Source organism: Dromaius novaehollandiae, chromosome W, assembly GCF_036370855.1.
Source record: "Dromaius novaehollandiae isolate bDroNov1 chromosome W, bDroNov1.hap1, whole genome shotgun sequence".
Lineage (NCBI taxonomy): Eukaryota > Metazoa > Chordata > Aves > Casuariiformes > Dromaiidae > Dromaius > Dromaius novaehollandiae.
Window position 1 is genome coordinate 43,677,027 of NC_088130.1, and position 15,880 is coordinate 43,692,906.

Sequence of the window (15,880 nt, forward strand, 5' to 3'; positions counted from 1 at the left end):
TAACCAATTTTAACAAAGATAAATAGCTTGAGCTTGCCTTGGGGGAAAAAAAAAACAGAAGGATGACACTGACTGGAATGTTCTTCTGCTGAAGCCATTTCCCGCTTTCCTGAAAGAAAACAAAAGAAGGGTCTGTTTAAAGTCCCTTATCTGTTCCAAATAATATAATGTTTTGTGGGAAAGACATGAGAGAAGAGAATGGAGGCAAAAGCGCTCTGGGACAGGTCAGACTGAGATTCATAGAATAAGAAGAATAACAAAAAGAAAGAAAACACAGTGTGAGAGTATGAGGTTCAAACTCAGAGGTACAAGCTGAGATCCCAAATGAGCTAGTATTCATCTACCACTAATGAATGATTCATGGTAAAAGGTTAGGCTGGGAGTTACATACTCTTCTCTTGCGTGTTTTAGAAGAAGCAAAAAGCTGACAGTGTTTTTAACGATAGACTCTTTAGGGTACAGAAGGACTTCCTTTTTTTTCAAGGTATTGAGAAAAAAGTTTAGGGCACGTACAAATACCTATCAATTCCCTGCAAAGCCCAAATCCAGATCTGTGTGACTTAATATCTGAAACACAGCCCACTTGGAGAGGAAAGCTAACAAAGCCAAACATCTTGTCCTACCTCTGCAACCAGCTGCTTTATCCTGAGTCTGGATTTCATCAGTAAAGAAAAAGATTCAGTCATGTCACAGCATTAAAAAGTCCAGTGGGTAATGTAAGGAATGGTCTTCGACTCAGAGGTAGGGTGAAATTAATTTGAAAGAATAAGATAACTGCAAAAGAAAAGACTATCAAACATCAGATTACTAGCAGGAAAAGTACCCTTTAGCAGAAAGCAAAGTGTGTATTTAGATAGCACTCAGTTAAGGCAGTATAAATAGAAATGGTGTAATGCAACACTGGACAGGAGGAATATAAGCGACTCTAGATTTCAATAGCAAAATCTTCCAATTTGCTAAGTGTAACACTTCCAATTGTATTATGCAAATTATCCCCACACATTTAATAATTAACTGGCTTTTTTGCCAATTTTCAATAGGTTTGCCTACATTGTAATTTATATTTATAACAGTGTAGTGAATTAAAGCTTGCAAGAGACTTTATCTAAAAAAGTGGCTACCTAGATTATGCCATCTACGTTTGTGTCTGTTCAAATGAGAAAACACTGATGTTCCTTAAGAAAAACTCTTACTGAGATTCAAGACTGGCTTTTGTTTTTCATTGGCATGTCCAGGCAACAGTTTGAAAATATGGAGAAAACACATATCATGACTGTATATATGGCAAGAAATAAGATGTATTTCCTTTATTAACACCCTAAATCAGGTAACATTATTACCCTAACAGGTAACATTGCATACTCTCCAATTTATCTTCAGCCAAGACTCCTACAAAGTACATAAAGTTGTAACCTTGCCTCCCCTGCAGTTTGCAAGTGGCAAACAGTACCTGTGAAGTAGTTTTGCCATTTGACTTGATTAATACACTAAAGTCTTAGCTTAAAATGAACCTGTTGTTGCTGTAATTGAAAGCTACTAACAGAAGAAATGTGCCCTGTAATCTGGATGTTAGGTGGTCTGACAGTGCAATGTATTGACTACAGAACTGTGTTAAGCTATGAGATGACCAGCACATAATAGGGAGCAATGCAAGAATAGTAAGTAGCATGGGAAAGTATACTTTCCCAGTATACCGGAAAAATCCTGGGAGAGCTGTGTGAGGTTACATCAACTGTTCTTTTTTCTTTTTTCCCCCCTAGAAAAATCAGCCTCCTGATCAAGGCTTTAAAGAAAGTGTACAAGTTAGTTTAGCTTGCATTCCAGGTTACTAGCCCAAAGGGTTTCAGTCAGCCATCTGAGGCACCGGGGTGTGCCTCGGTGGCAAATAAGGTATGTCCGCAACTTTTATGCTGTTACAGCTGCCCTATGGATGTGTCACATCTGGTTTAAAGTTACTTGGGGTACACTGGAAAAAAACATGCACGGGTGGTGTGGAAATATTACTGATGCAAGGAAATACCTTAGCCAAAGCAGAAGAAGTTTGTTTACCATCGATTTGAATGACAACAAACTTGAAAAGCAAAGCAACTCTCTCCTGTGTCTGATGATGAGGCATTTCCAGGAGATGGTGCTGTTTTCAAGCCTTTTGCAGCTTCTCAAGGAAAAGGCTCAGAGGACTGCCTGCCTTTCCCTGGTAACTTCCAGGTTTGAATCATTTATAATTAAAATAGTCACCAATTTGATTGGTTTTCTGAGTGGCAAGACTGCAAGTCGAAGTGCCTACACCCTGATCTCCTCTGAAGAGATGCTGGGAGGAGCCTGGAGATGCCCTGTGCCATCAGCCTGTTGTACAAGTGCCTGCTTGGGGGAAGGAAACTTCACCCACTCAGATGAACTGAATCACTTCTGAGCCTTCACCAGAAAAGGGAGAGTTAAGGGAATAAGCCTCAGGTTTTTTGTTCTTTGTTTTTCTTCCCCAGAATCAAACCCTTGTGCTTTAGCCTTAAACAAAAACTTTAAGCCCTTATCCACAATGGCACTTGGACACTCAGTGTCACAGCACCCAACCTGTAAGTCCTCACCCCTGTAGAGAAATCCTGGGCTCCCCGTTCAGCTCTCAATTAAATGCCTGTGAGAATTAAAGTCTTCTGAATGGAAAGCACAACAGGCAGCCTGCTGTGCAGGGAGCCACCGAAAATAACCTGAAAGGTGATACCATATGAAAGAGTGTGTCTCAAAACCTTGTCCATACTGAGCCTTCAGTGCCTTATGCTGTGCTACTGGTTACTCCTGTGCTTCAAACACAGCTCCTGGAGAATGTGATGCACTTCCTTTTGGTACCAAATAGTCACAGCTCAGATCCAGGCTGCAGAAGACCTGAATCCTGTCCTCACTTCCGCCTGAGAACACTAAAACACACAGCTCTCTAAAAAGTGCCCTAGACACCTAGCTACAGGCTATTTTTCAGGATAGAAGTTGCTTTTCTGTTCCATTTTAACTCAAGCAACAGTTGTGACAAAGACTACCTGTAAAACTAATGGTACAAAAGGAGATACTCAGTTATTAAAAATGCACAAGTGGGCTTTGGCGCATGGAGGCCCATTCCCAGGTAAGAACCAAACCACTTGGCTATAGTCATGCTTCTGCTCTCAGCCTATATTGGTGTCTGATATATTTGTTTTTTGGCAGTGGAACGGCTTCATGTGGAGAGCTGAGGCATTTTCCCCAACTTGTACTTCAAGCCAAAGAGCCTGTAGCGTGGTGATTAGAGCAAAGCTGACAGTTAAACATGGGAACTGAGACCAAACCTCTCACATCAAGCCATGAAGAAGATAAAGGTGTTGCTTCACCTCTTGCTCCAGCAGGAAAAACCTGCATTTTATGTTGAAGCCAAAGCAGCAGGTATCTCTGGGCATGCACAAGAAATGTTCCTTGAAAAGGCTGGGCAAGGAAACAGCAGATTTGTGAATCCTGACAGGCTTAGGCTTGAGATGCCTGCTGATTTGTGCAGCAACAAGAACTAAATGCTTCTGCATATGCATGGAAGAAGACCTTCAGGCATCAGAGGAACTTTAATATCAAAATCTCCAGTGCTGACAGGCTCAGACAGCAAAGTGGCCAGCTAGACTTTGAATGCTCCTGCCTAGGTCTTTGGATCTCCCTTAGACTTGTTTTTCCAGCTGTAAAGAGGAAAGTATTGTTTATCTCAGGGGTGTTGCAAGACATGCTCGATTAACGTATCAATCCTACCAAAATCACTGGACTCCCCAGGTAAGTGTGGTGGCAGGATTTGATCCAGCTTCTGGGTTTGGTGGGGAACAGAGCACCAAAGCTTTCTTCTGCCAGCAGTTCTCTGGCTCTGAAGGATGGACTGTTTATAGCTTCACCTAAAGATGAATAGCAACAAGCATTAGTTTTGTTTAAAGAAAACTATAATTTTAACTCCACAAATACTGAACACCAACAACTTTTTTTACAAAAAGTCTGAGAAGTTTTATTTGCAATTACTTTAAAACAGGTAAAAAACTCATTTTTGGCTAAGGAGATTCACCAGGCCTGTACGTTAGAACAAGCTTTTGCAATATGCACATGTAGTTTGTGGGCATTTAGTGCCCCATGACTGAGCATTTTTGCAGCAGATCAAACAAATATATGGTCTGTTGTTCACATGGTGACTCGTTTGCTATATTCATCATATTTTTGCTGCTGTTTGTTTTGTATACGTGATGAAGATTCTTGACTTCTGTTCTCATTAACAAAAAATGCAGATCAAGTTAAATACTTTAATCCCTCTTTGATAACAGCACTTGTTAGAAAGAATATTACCAAAGACTCAGTCCATGTTTACTTGAGGATACTCAGGAAAGTTTAAGCTACAAAAAATTATGGCCATCCTATTCCTGAATGAAAATTTTCACTGAAGAGTTAATCAGGCTTTAATTTATGCGCATTGCAGTTTGTCTCCTTCAGTTTTTTAGTAGACACGCTCTTCTCTACTCTCTTGACACTAGTTTAGAAAGGCATCTTTATTCTGGAAGAATGTTTAAGCATATGCTTAAGTTTTAGAATGTACTTGAGACCTGTTGCAGTTGTGGTTAAACACTTTTCTGGATGATTTCAGCTAAAGAAACAGGGTCTTTAACTAGTTTACATGTACACAGTTTACATACCAAGAAAGGTCTTGCCTGAAAGAAACTCTCTTGCCTGCGACAAGAAGCTATAAACAGTGAATTAGTGAATCAATGTGATTTTAGACCAGGAAGCTGCTCTGAATTACATTTTTCAGCTTTTGGAAAATTGCATTAAGCTCTGTAAATGAGCCATTGGGGATACAAGAGTAGATCATACAAATCCATTATGAATATATTAGTTGCATCAGGCTTTAGTATCGTAAAAAAATAGTTTCACTGCTCAGTTGAAGACTTACTGAAAAAAAAGAATACAGAAGCATCTGTTATTCTGTTCTATTGCTCTTTACACCATGTGTGAATATGCAAACAAAGTAAGAGATTGTTTTGTGTGATTTGTTCAATATGCTCAAATTCATCTATGTAGTAGCTCCATTGACTTAAAAATAAAGACTGTGTTTGGCTTTGTATCAACAACAGAGCAGTGGATAAATGAGCAAAGCTTTCATTTTTTTCTGTGCTGTTATGGGAAAATTAAAGAACAAATTAGTTTTTTGTTTATTATTGATGTGGCTAGCAGATGGAAAACATTATAGGCATCCTGAATAAAGTTCATTTTTGGTACTAAGGAATAATAAAAAACAATTAACTAGTATCTATATCAAAGAACCACCTGCAAAAAGGAGAACTGTAGGAAAAACGCATTCACAGCAGACATCTGTTAAATATTACATGTAACACACTCATGTGCAAGCACTACAGCTCCAGTATTGCAATGCAAAACACTAATGGAAACAACTGCACCTGCACAAACCTGTAAGGACCTTCCACACCTAGCCAGTGCAAAGGTACTAGAAAGACATGGTGCCTGCCCAAACTATGACCCCCACCTCTCCCCTCTTGACTGGGCATTTTATAGTTATTGGTGTAATAAGTAGAGTAGTAATAAACAGGACTTCTAGGGATGTGGGAGGTCTAGAGGCATCTTGCCTTTCCTGCTAGACACTTTCCTTCAGCCTAGAACTCCTTTGCAAAAATGGCCACATATTCAAAGAAGCTTCATGGAGTTTCAGGTGCAATTTCCATTGTATTTGAATATAATTTGAGTCCCCCTGAAAATTCCAGCTAAGACTTTGCTAGCAATAATGCTCTGAGGGGCTGCAGATTTACATACAAAAAATATCGCATGTGTATATGACATACCTATTTGTAAGCTACATTAAAAAACTGTTTTTAAGAAATCCAGTTATACTCCTATCACCACTACTCCCCTGCAACACAACTGTGATCTGAATACTTGTGCATCTGAATGAATCTAGGGCAAGCCCAGCCCCTTTGGAAAGATTCATTATTTTTAATGATTAATCATTATTATGTCCTGACAGCATCCTGCTTATTAGCTCCTTATGCCAGGGTTTGTACATAAAGACTCAAAGATGGACCCTGAGATGCTGACTTGCTAAATGAATGCAAAGTATTTTAGAAATATAGAAGAATTTAGGTTGAAAGGGATTTCTAAAGGTCATGTAGTCCAGCCTCTCCTCAAAGCATGACCAGATGAATCAGACTGCTCAAGGCCTTGTTAAGTTTTTGATTATCTCCAAGGATGGAGATTCCACAACCTCTTCGGGCATCCAGTATTTGACCACCTTCATGGTAAAAACTTTTTTCATTATACCTAATCAGAATTTCCCATGCCTAACTCATGTCTATTGCCTCTTGTCCTGTCACTGTACACTCTCAAGAAAAGTCTGACTCGATCTTCTCCAGAGTGTCCCATTAGGTAGCTGAAGACAGCATAAAGGTGTCCCCTTAGCCTCCTCTTCCTAAGGTTGAACAAATCTAGATCTCTCAGCCCCTCCTCATATTTCTTGTGTTCCAGTCCCAAGCAGATATGTGAAAACTGCAAAATTTTCTCCATTTTCCATCTGTACTCTGTTTGTCCCCTCTTCTGAGCTGCCAGGAGATTCTTCACAAGCCTTCACATACCCAAACACTTTTCTTCCTTTCCACCTACCCACTCTCATTCCCCAAAGCTCTTCAGCAAAACAAAGCAGTTAAAGAGAAAATCAGTCATACCATCCTTCTCATGTTCTGAATTTTGGAAACAGGCTAACTCACCTCATGCACAGCCACCGAGCCAATGTGTGGAATCAGTGTGAGCCTAGTGTTGAGTCTGAGCTAACAAGTCCTTTCACTGCCTGGAAGGACATGTACTCCCAAGGGATTCAAAGTCTGGTCAGTCTTACTAGGTCCAGCGCAGTCCTCAGCAGTGCAGAGCCATCCACTGCCTCTGAATCACCCTAGCCCAGAGCCCTGTACGCCAGCGCCATACTGTACTGCCTAACAGTGGATTGCAACATGATTCCAGAAGCTAAAACTTCATAAGAAACACCAAATATTGCCGGACTTGCATTGAAATGCTGAGTGCTGGCAATACTGACTGCACTTCCAGCTTCCCAGAGCAGAGCTTATGAGAAACCCTGATTGCTGGGTCCCAAGCTCTACTCCACCAGCTGCCCTAATATAATATGCTTCCTGTTCAGCTGAAGCTCCAGCACAGCATATTTTAAGAAGTCATGTAAACAACTCCCCTGACTGGAGGAAGGACAGCAGAACATAGTGGAAGCTCTCTGGAGGCCAGAACTCCTGCCACACACTTGAGCACCCTTACAACATGCTCACAAAGGGTAGAAATAAAAAGATCTTTCAACAGCGGAGTATTTACCCTTGTGATTAGCTGAGGGAGATAAAGTGTGCTGAGACAGGAGAACTACCCCATAGACCTCTCAGATTCACTCTATAGAGTCTTACGGAAAGACTTTGTCATTCTACACCAGAGCTTTGAAATGAGCTGTAATGTACAAACTACACTTTAACAGCCACTTCTATTCTGCAGTGAGTCTACGCATCTTCCAGCTTCACAAGTTATCATCATCTTTGGCTTCTGCTGGAGTCAGCCAGACTCTTACTCTCACTATGGTGGAAAGAGGACCAATCCTATGGTTTGGGACCAGTAATGTGACATGCGGCTCACTCATAAAGCTCCTTTTAATCTCTTCTCATGAAATGATTGCAGTCTCCATGCCACATGTCAGGCAATGCAGCCATCTGTTCAGCTATGTTTTGCGCAAATGTTTTTAAACCAGCAGGTAATGGGATCTGGGTGTACAAGCTGTGTTTGACATCAGGATGTAGAGCAGCAGGAATTGCTCTGTGCCATTCCTGCCCTCTCAAACATTGTCTAGAGTATCTCACTGTATCAACAAATTAAGCAAATTCAGTACAGTGTCAAAACATCAGTAATTATTTCAATAAAAAATAATTTTTTCTCTATTTTCAGGTTTCATTGCTCTGCTCTTTCACCATTAGTTTTTGTTAAAAGGTACTACACAGATACAATTGATGATTATTTCATGAGGCTTTTATCATGCAGCCAGTTTGAAAGCTGGAAAATATTTTTATCCAAGATTTTTAAGTCTGTGTGTTTGGCATAAATCAAGCTGCAAGCCAGTTTATAATTTCTGATACGATGACAGAAATCATAGTGGATGTACTGAACTCTGAAAATGACCTAGCCACTAGGGGACAGCAAGTATCCTACTATTATGATGCATAATAAATAATACTCAGCTATAATGCAGCTAATAGATATCAAAAGCAAAAATATTGTGATATCTGCCTAGACTAAGACATCTTCCTGTTTTCACTGGTGAGCAGACCTTCAAATCTAGTTAACTAGATGGTATAACTAAGAATTGCTTAAGATATTGCAAGAGAAATGCAATAACGAATGTTAAAGATCTTTTAAAAAAACTTGCAATCCTGTGCTTAATTTTATTAGAGACAAAATCCTTCCTTCCATGCCACATCAGCAGATACAGACAAATGAGTCTATTGTGTTAAGTCCTCGGACTTGGGAGCCAGGTTTGAATTTGCTAAAAATAAATCAAAAATATCCAGTGAGACCAAAAATTTTGAATAGTTTTAAATACAATAGCCTGAATGAGGTCTGTGGACAGAAAGGGCTTTTTGAAGAACGATTTCCAGAAAATTGATTCAATTAACTCTCAGCTGCTGTTGGTGGAATACACAAGAAGTAATAATTTCTTGAAAAAAATTCTTACAAGTTCAGCTGCTTCTTTGCTTAGAATTGAGACATATTTGTTCCCATCTAAGCAGAAAACCTAAAAAGATCACATGTTGACAAACGCAGCTCAAAGCTATGTGCCGCTAGCGTTATCTGCGGGTAGTGTTACATTCCAAGCTTTTCTTCTCCAGCTAATAAGAACCTAGCGATCCCGGCTGCACCCACCCCTTCTTCTGGAAAGGAATTGGGCCAGGTCTGTTCAAGACTTTCCAAAGACAGAGTTTGACCAGTTTGACCGAGGTTTGCATTAATTGATGCAATGTCTCATTGCCCTTTAATGGAGGTTTAAACAATGGGGGTTTAAACAATGGGGCCTTTGCTAATGCGTTCTGCAGCTGCGTACTAAGATCAATGCCAAGACACTACCATAAACATAGTCTGAAACCATCAGACCGTCAGACAGTAAATAATCCATTGCTGCTCCCGTTATCAGATATTGGCTTGAAACCTAATAGCTTTTACGGTTTCCCATTCGACTTGCCAGCCATTTATCTAGTTCCCAGGAAAGAGGTACTGTGCAAAACAAAAGAACAGGAATGATCTGACCTCAACAGTTTCTCTTGTATCAAGGAAACCTGACTAATTGGTCTGTCTACGGGTTCTTTATGAACGGCCCTGTCATGGAAACCCACAGGGGAGCACTGAAATATGTCAACGAGATACGGGGAATAAATACAAAGTACTATCACCCACCAATGGATTTGAGAGTAAAATGCTATCAGTGCTCTCCTACTCAAAAGAAGAATGTTTTAAAAAATCATGACATAAAGCAACAACAGCAAAAAGGAATATTCAAGCTTGCTCTCTGGCCTGTGGGTCTTCAGTCTTTGGGTTTTCAAGTCCTTCACCACAAACAATAAGGTTAGGAACTCACTTTAAAAATTTTCACTTTTCACATAGTTGCCACATCTGAGACACTAGAGATGCCAAGGCAGGTGAGAAGATCTTGAAGCATTAGAAGGACCTGACAGTTCAGTGGGGGTGGGATCCCCAGGGCACATGCAGACAGCTGGAGAAGGAAAGGGAGAGAAACCTGTCGGAAACCATTCCTCACCAATTCCACTGTCCACGGAATGACTTTCTATAAATATGCTATGTCAAAAGGCAGTCTTTCAAAGAGACTAATTAACTTTCCATGGTTCCCAGGGAGATTTGGATACCTGCAGATACAAATGCATTAAATTCCACTATGCAAAAATAACATCTGGGTCATTTTTTAGTTGTATTACTTCATCCCTACAAAGGCCACAGAATTTACTACTGCCTATGTCACACAGACACAGACTGATGGAAATGAATATTATTTCATCTTTTTGTACTTCCAGTATTTCTCCCAGTATTTCTATAAAACTGCTACAACGTGCAGCAATATTAGATGCTGTGAGAAGAGATCTGAAATGAGCTTTCTGAGGCTCCAGGAAAGAAGAACAGGAAGCTGATTCCCTAACTCTGGGGTTATTTGATTACTCTGTTTCACTGTCTTTGGAAGAGCCTGCAGAAATTCAGAAGAGCATACAGCAAAGCACTACAGCAACAAGTTTTTCTCTTTTTGTTCCCCACAGCCTAAACCTGGAAACATGGGCAGCAACTAGATACCCTGCAACATGTGGGGGTGACACAAGGAAGGTACCAGAGACATCTGAAGGAAGTAAACGGACTATATATGCACAGAGGTATTTAAGGGGGTGGGGGGTGTGCATGCTAGGAGAGGAGTGGAGGCAGTGGGATTAAGAGGGTACTGGAGGCTTGAGGAGGTCCTGGGTGTGTCCCTCCATCAGAACGCAAGACCTCAGGCTATCCTAGACTACCCTGCAAAATTAAGACAAGGATGACCATTTTGAGATGGTGCCAATATTCTTTATGTTTTTTCAGATATTTATACTGAGAGCTTTTCCTCTGAGACAGGAAGAAAATCCCTAAAAGAGCCCAGAGGAAACTCTAGTGGTTGACCATTTTTTAGCATCTGAATGCTACTGAATTTTGAACTGCTCAGAATTAATTTACCTTCAGCTTTGAACATCACAATCTATATTTAAGATGCTCTAAAGAGTTCTTAGCAACCAGTCTCATTTGAGCAATGAAGCATCATTCTTTTGTTATAGTGCTTAAGGCTTTACTTTATATTCTGTGAGTCAACCATTAAGCCTTGGTCTTAACGAACGAATGAAAACAATGACCTTTATTGTGATAAAAACTCTGGTCCTAAATATTACAATCGTATAAATAAAGGCCAGCCTATTTTGAGTGAAAGTGAAATCTGAATTTTCTTTCAGGTTAACATTGGGGTACCTATTTCCCTTATCATCTATTTCTTTATATGAAATACATATGAGTGATACTAGAAAAATACTTAAAGAATTAGAAGAATACTTAATATATTATGTAGACTATCTCAAGAGATATTTTAACATTTAAGAAAGTGTAAACCTCAGACATGGTTTCCTTTAGGTTTTGATCTGACTCACAAAAAGAAATAAGCAGGCACTGATTCTCTCCCATGCACTACGGAACAACCTACGAGTTATAGTTAGTCGGATCACAGTCGTTCATTCATTCCTAACTCTTTCTATACTTCCATCTGCAGCTACCTCCAAAATTGGATTCCAAATTTCCTATCTTCTCATCTAATAGGTGCAAGCCCAACAGACCAATTCTTTAAGCAAATTCGTCTTTGTCTTTTACCTTTATAGCAAAACTTTGGTCAGAAGACCATACTAGAAGAAATTTTAGGCAAGGCCCAAGATAAAAGACGCTAATTTTGGTTTCCCATTTTATAGACTCTTGGCAAAAACTTTGAGCCTATTCACAGATCCAAAAATTACTATGGTATGATCTCTTGTACAATACAAGATATATGATTTCACAAGTAGTTAGCAAAACAATAATTTCTCATTCAGTTATAGCATATTTTTTTGAAACATCTCCCATTTCAGTGTGAAGTCCACAAATAGGGAGAAAAAAATTCTTCAGGGAGAGAAAGATTATAGTAAGCAGTTAATTGTTCTCACTGGTAAGAACAAGCAGGCAACCCTCTTTTCTCCCCACACACTTCACAGTTAGAATTTGACCTCCACTTTCAGCCCTTGTTACGTGTTGCCTGTTAAAGCCCCACCTTGACCTAATTATTAATCAAATTTGGTTATGCCAATTTATTTTCTAGCACATGACTTGTATTACAGGGTTTTACTGCAGCTTTTTTACTTAACAACAGGCAGAATCCTCCTTATGAAAAGAGAATTCATTTACCTAGAGACCTCTGGAATGGGATCTTTAAAAACTTGTAACTCATCTTCTGCCTCTCTGTAGTTTCAAAATTAACTTTGTTATGTCCTCAAAATATGAATCATTACTCAAGAGATGTCAGCCTGTCCCAGTGTCTAAATAATAATAATTCTTGTGAAATAGTGGTAACTGTTCATTCCTAGGGATTAAAAAAGGAGGGACTCTGTTAGATAGCTTGAAATAACTGAGCATTATCTCTATTCCAAATGGACCTAAACTCTTACTATGACTTAACCTCATTGTGAAGCTTATTCTTATTCAGTTGAATTACACAGGTCATTGTGATCACAATGGGCTTATCCAGGCTCAGGAAGCACAGTTAGTCACCGCTTGTGTTCAAGAACCATTTCTGGACATACTTTTGATGAAGACAAATTGAATGAACAAAAATAATTTAGAAAAAAAACAGAGAGGAAAATGCAGCTCCAAATTAAATATAATGTACGTGTATCTTTAAACTGACAGCAGATGGTTTGGGTCAGGCAATTTTTGTCTTCACTATTTCAGACACAATAATTGTGTTGGCTATTCTGACACAAGTTCTGCACCACTTCCAGCAGTTTGTATGGTTATCTTACCTGCAATCCATCAGTCATCTGATATCACCAGGAAGGAGTGCTTACAGATAATATTCCAAGCCCAGAACTTGTTTTTCTCATTATAATGTTATATATATAATGGCATTCTGAGCCTTACAACGTGCTTTTATAGTCCATAGCACAGGTACACATAGAGAACAGACAGGTAACTTTTTCTTTTCTGTCTCAAAAGAGACTGACTTTGGGGAATTCACATGTACCAGAAATCAGATAAATATGCTCCTTGTCAGTCATACAACTTCTTGAATAATTAACAAGGAGAGTGGGTCATCACTGAGAGAATTCCTGAGATGCAATCCACAATAATACAGCTGCAAAGGCCTCAAAGCATTCAGAAATTTCTGCTTGCAAAAGATCTATGCAACTTGTCCCTCTCCGTGGCATAGTTGCTGATATTTTTTTAACGCAACTGTCAAGAAGCTCCTTCTTTTTTTCCTGGCCATTTACAGTTTACAGGAGTGCATTTAAAAGCTAGCTAAAAGATGTAGGAACAGTAGCCCTATTGACTTTCAGAAGACCTTATGTTCTGATCATAAATCCTCTAGATGCTTCTGAAAGTCTCCCAGTATGTAATATCTCCGTGTCTCATATTGAACAAGTGCACTTAGTCCAGAATAGTGTTGACACCAGAAAAAATCAGCACTGAGGCCTCAAACATATAGGATGTAGCTCCCATTGATACCCAGCTCCTTGTTTCTGACTTGTCTTTGAATAATGGCTGTCTGCCATTTCCTGGCATTACAGAAAAGAGCATTGAAATACTGGTTTCTGAAAATGTCTGCCCCTATTTCATTCTAATACAGTATCACATCCATAGATGTGTCTCTCAAAAGGGGCATGTCAGCTCTGGCAATACAGGACATCAACCTGACATACTAATACATGAGGAGGGAGGGATGCAGAGGCCTCCCTCTCTCTTCAGGGAGACCACAGAAGAACGTAAAACTGGAGGAGACTGTCAGGGTCATCAAGCCAGTCCTCCACAAGCTCAGGCAAATTTATGACACACTTCCTTCAGAAGGACTAATCCCACCAGACATCTATTATACCCATTCCCAGAGATTCTCAGACACTTCATAACACTCTTCAAAGGTCATCCACGAGGAACTGAAGTACAGGAGTGTCAAAGTTGGCAGAGTTTAATCTCACACTGAGACCTAGATTTAATTCTAACTAACAAAGCTGCACAGAAATGATTATTAGCAACGTCACACTTCTAGTGTCATAGCACTTCACCAGTGCACACAAAGCCAGTATAGAACTTCCACAAAGCTGGTAATGAGTTTATTTTGAAAATCAATGTATAGAAACACTGAGAGGCTAAGCCGTTTACCCGTGATGTGTCACACAGTAATTCATTAAGACCCTTACTCCTAGTGAAGTCAGACACTCTCAGTGACTTCAACAAGCTTTAGTTTAAGTCATGAAGAAGTTGGGAATAAATCCAGGAACACTGCCTTTTAGCGAGAACCACCAGATACACTTCTTAATGTTACCATGATAATCCACATTAAGCCAGTAGTTGTCTTCTTTACTCAACACAAGTAGAGTTCATTGTTTGAACAGCCAGAATAGTGAAGTGCCTTTCAGTATCACTTTTGGGGAAATGAGCAGTAAAAAGGATATACCAAAATAGACTATGAAAAGGCACATGACTGCAGGCATACCACAGTAAATAGTTCTGAGGGATTTCCATAACTGTCTGGCTAACACTTAAACTGAGATGTTTCTCTCTAAGGCATGAAAACATCCTCTCTGCATTCAGCTGGCTTTTCATTTTTTTCTGATTGTACAATATCTCTCACTTGCATTCTCCTATCCTTTTCCATAACCCTGCAGTGAACAGGCACATTCTCCCCTTCATATCTCTTTTCCAGGCCTCCTGGTATTCATCCTCTTCTATTAAAATCTCATCTAACTTCATTATTTTTTAAATATAAAGGCTGAAAATCTATTCCCTCTCCATTGCACTAATTATTTCTTGACTACATGCATCATTCAATAATGTAGTGCAATTGTACAAGAGCAAGATGGAAATTCAACTTGCACACCACATCTACCACTCCTACAGGGTTACATGGCAGGGAACAGATACTAAATATAGAAATGAAATAACTTCCACAGTTAATCTAGATTAAATTAAAATTTTAATATTGAAATTAAATATCTAATGTGGCATTTAATCAGTAAACTAATGGGATCATGTTTCAAAATATAAAACAGAAAATAGGATGTTCAATATTTTCCACCCCAGAATTTTAGGACCTTTATCAATTTTTGTTTAGATGCCTATAATTCCCTTCACAAACCTGATCAGATAAACTGGTTTTAAATCACAGGAAGGCCTGGCCACAGCCCAGCTGAAGATCTGCTGCTGCGTCTCTTTTGGCATTTACAGCAGCTGGCACAGGATCCTACTGGCTGAAAATCAGCTAGGGAGACACTGCAAAAGCAAAAACTCTGCCAAGCAGCAGCAGGTTGCCACCTGGCCTGAGCTACTCCATGCCAATTTAAATCCAAATCTGCACCAGAACAGCTGTGTTCCACTTATGTGACTTACTCTTTGCTTGAATGCTGGAGATGACTTGCTCTTCCACAGACGTCTGCTGCAAACAGTGAACTAAAAACCAGAAGACCTGTACCACTTCCTGAAGTGGTAGAAGCAGAGCATATCTCAGCTAGGGAGCTGCCCTTTGCTTCACCTTCTCTGGATGCTACTGTGTTCCCTCCCTCAGACTGGACATTTCAGTCCAGCATTTTGGGTGCATGTGCTCATCTCAACCAGATCATGAAGCTCTCAGCAATCTTCAGCCCTGACTGCTGTACAGATGGTGACTGGCACATGTTGCATGCAGCACCAAGGGTGGCTGGGCATGGCAGCAGGCTCTGATGAACCCGTCACTAGCAGGATCTGAGGGGCTGGAAGTAGTTATACACAGAGCAGCACAGTCAGACACACAGTAACTGTCTCTCCTAAAGATTTGATGGTACAGCAATCTAGCAACTTCCTGTTATTACCATGAACCATTCTTCATATGTCTTTCTGGACTTTTGCTCACTGCAGCTGAGACAACAGACAAGTTTTCTCTGACTTGACTGCCAGCAAGCTGGGTTCCTCAAGGTACCTAAAAGCTCCCAGATTATCTTGTCATAGCATTGCTAATGCCAAAGGCCTGCAAAGCTTTCTCTGAAATATATTCCTACACCAAGACGCTTTAATA

The 15,880-nt window shown here is 39.9% G+C and overlaps 1 long non-coding RNA gene across 1 annotated transcript in view; it reads right to left on the bottom strand.

Moving 5' to 3' along the window:
- Window positions 1-46: 46 nt before the first annotated feature.
- LOC135324298 (uncharacterized) overlaps window positions 47-15,880 on the bottom strand; it is a 35,051-nt gene continuing 19,217 nt past the window's right edge. The window contains exons 3-5 of the long non-coding RNA XR_010385666.1: window positions 3,751-3,887; window positions 624-774; window positions 47-109 (exon numbers count right to left, since the gene is read on the bottom strand). This is a non-coding gene — a long non-coding RNA (uncharacterized LOC135324298). The remainder of the gene's footprint in view (window positions 110-623; window positions 775-3,750; window positions 3,888-15,880) is intronic.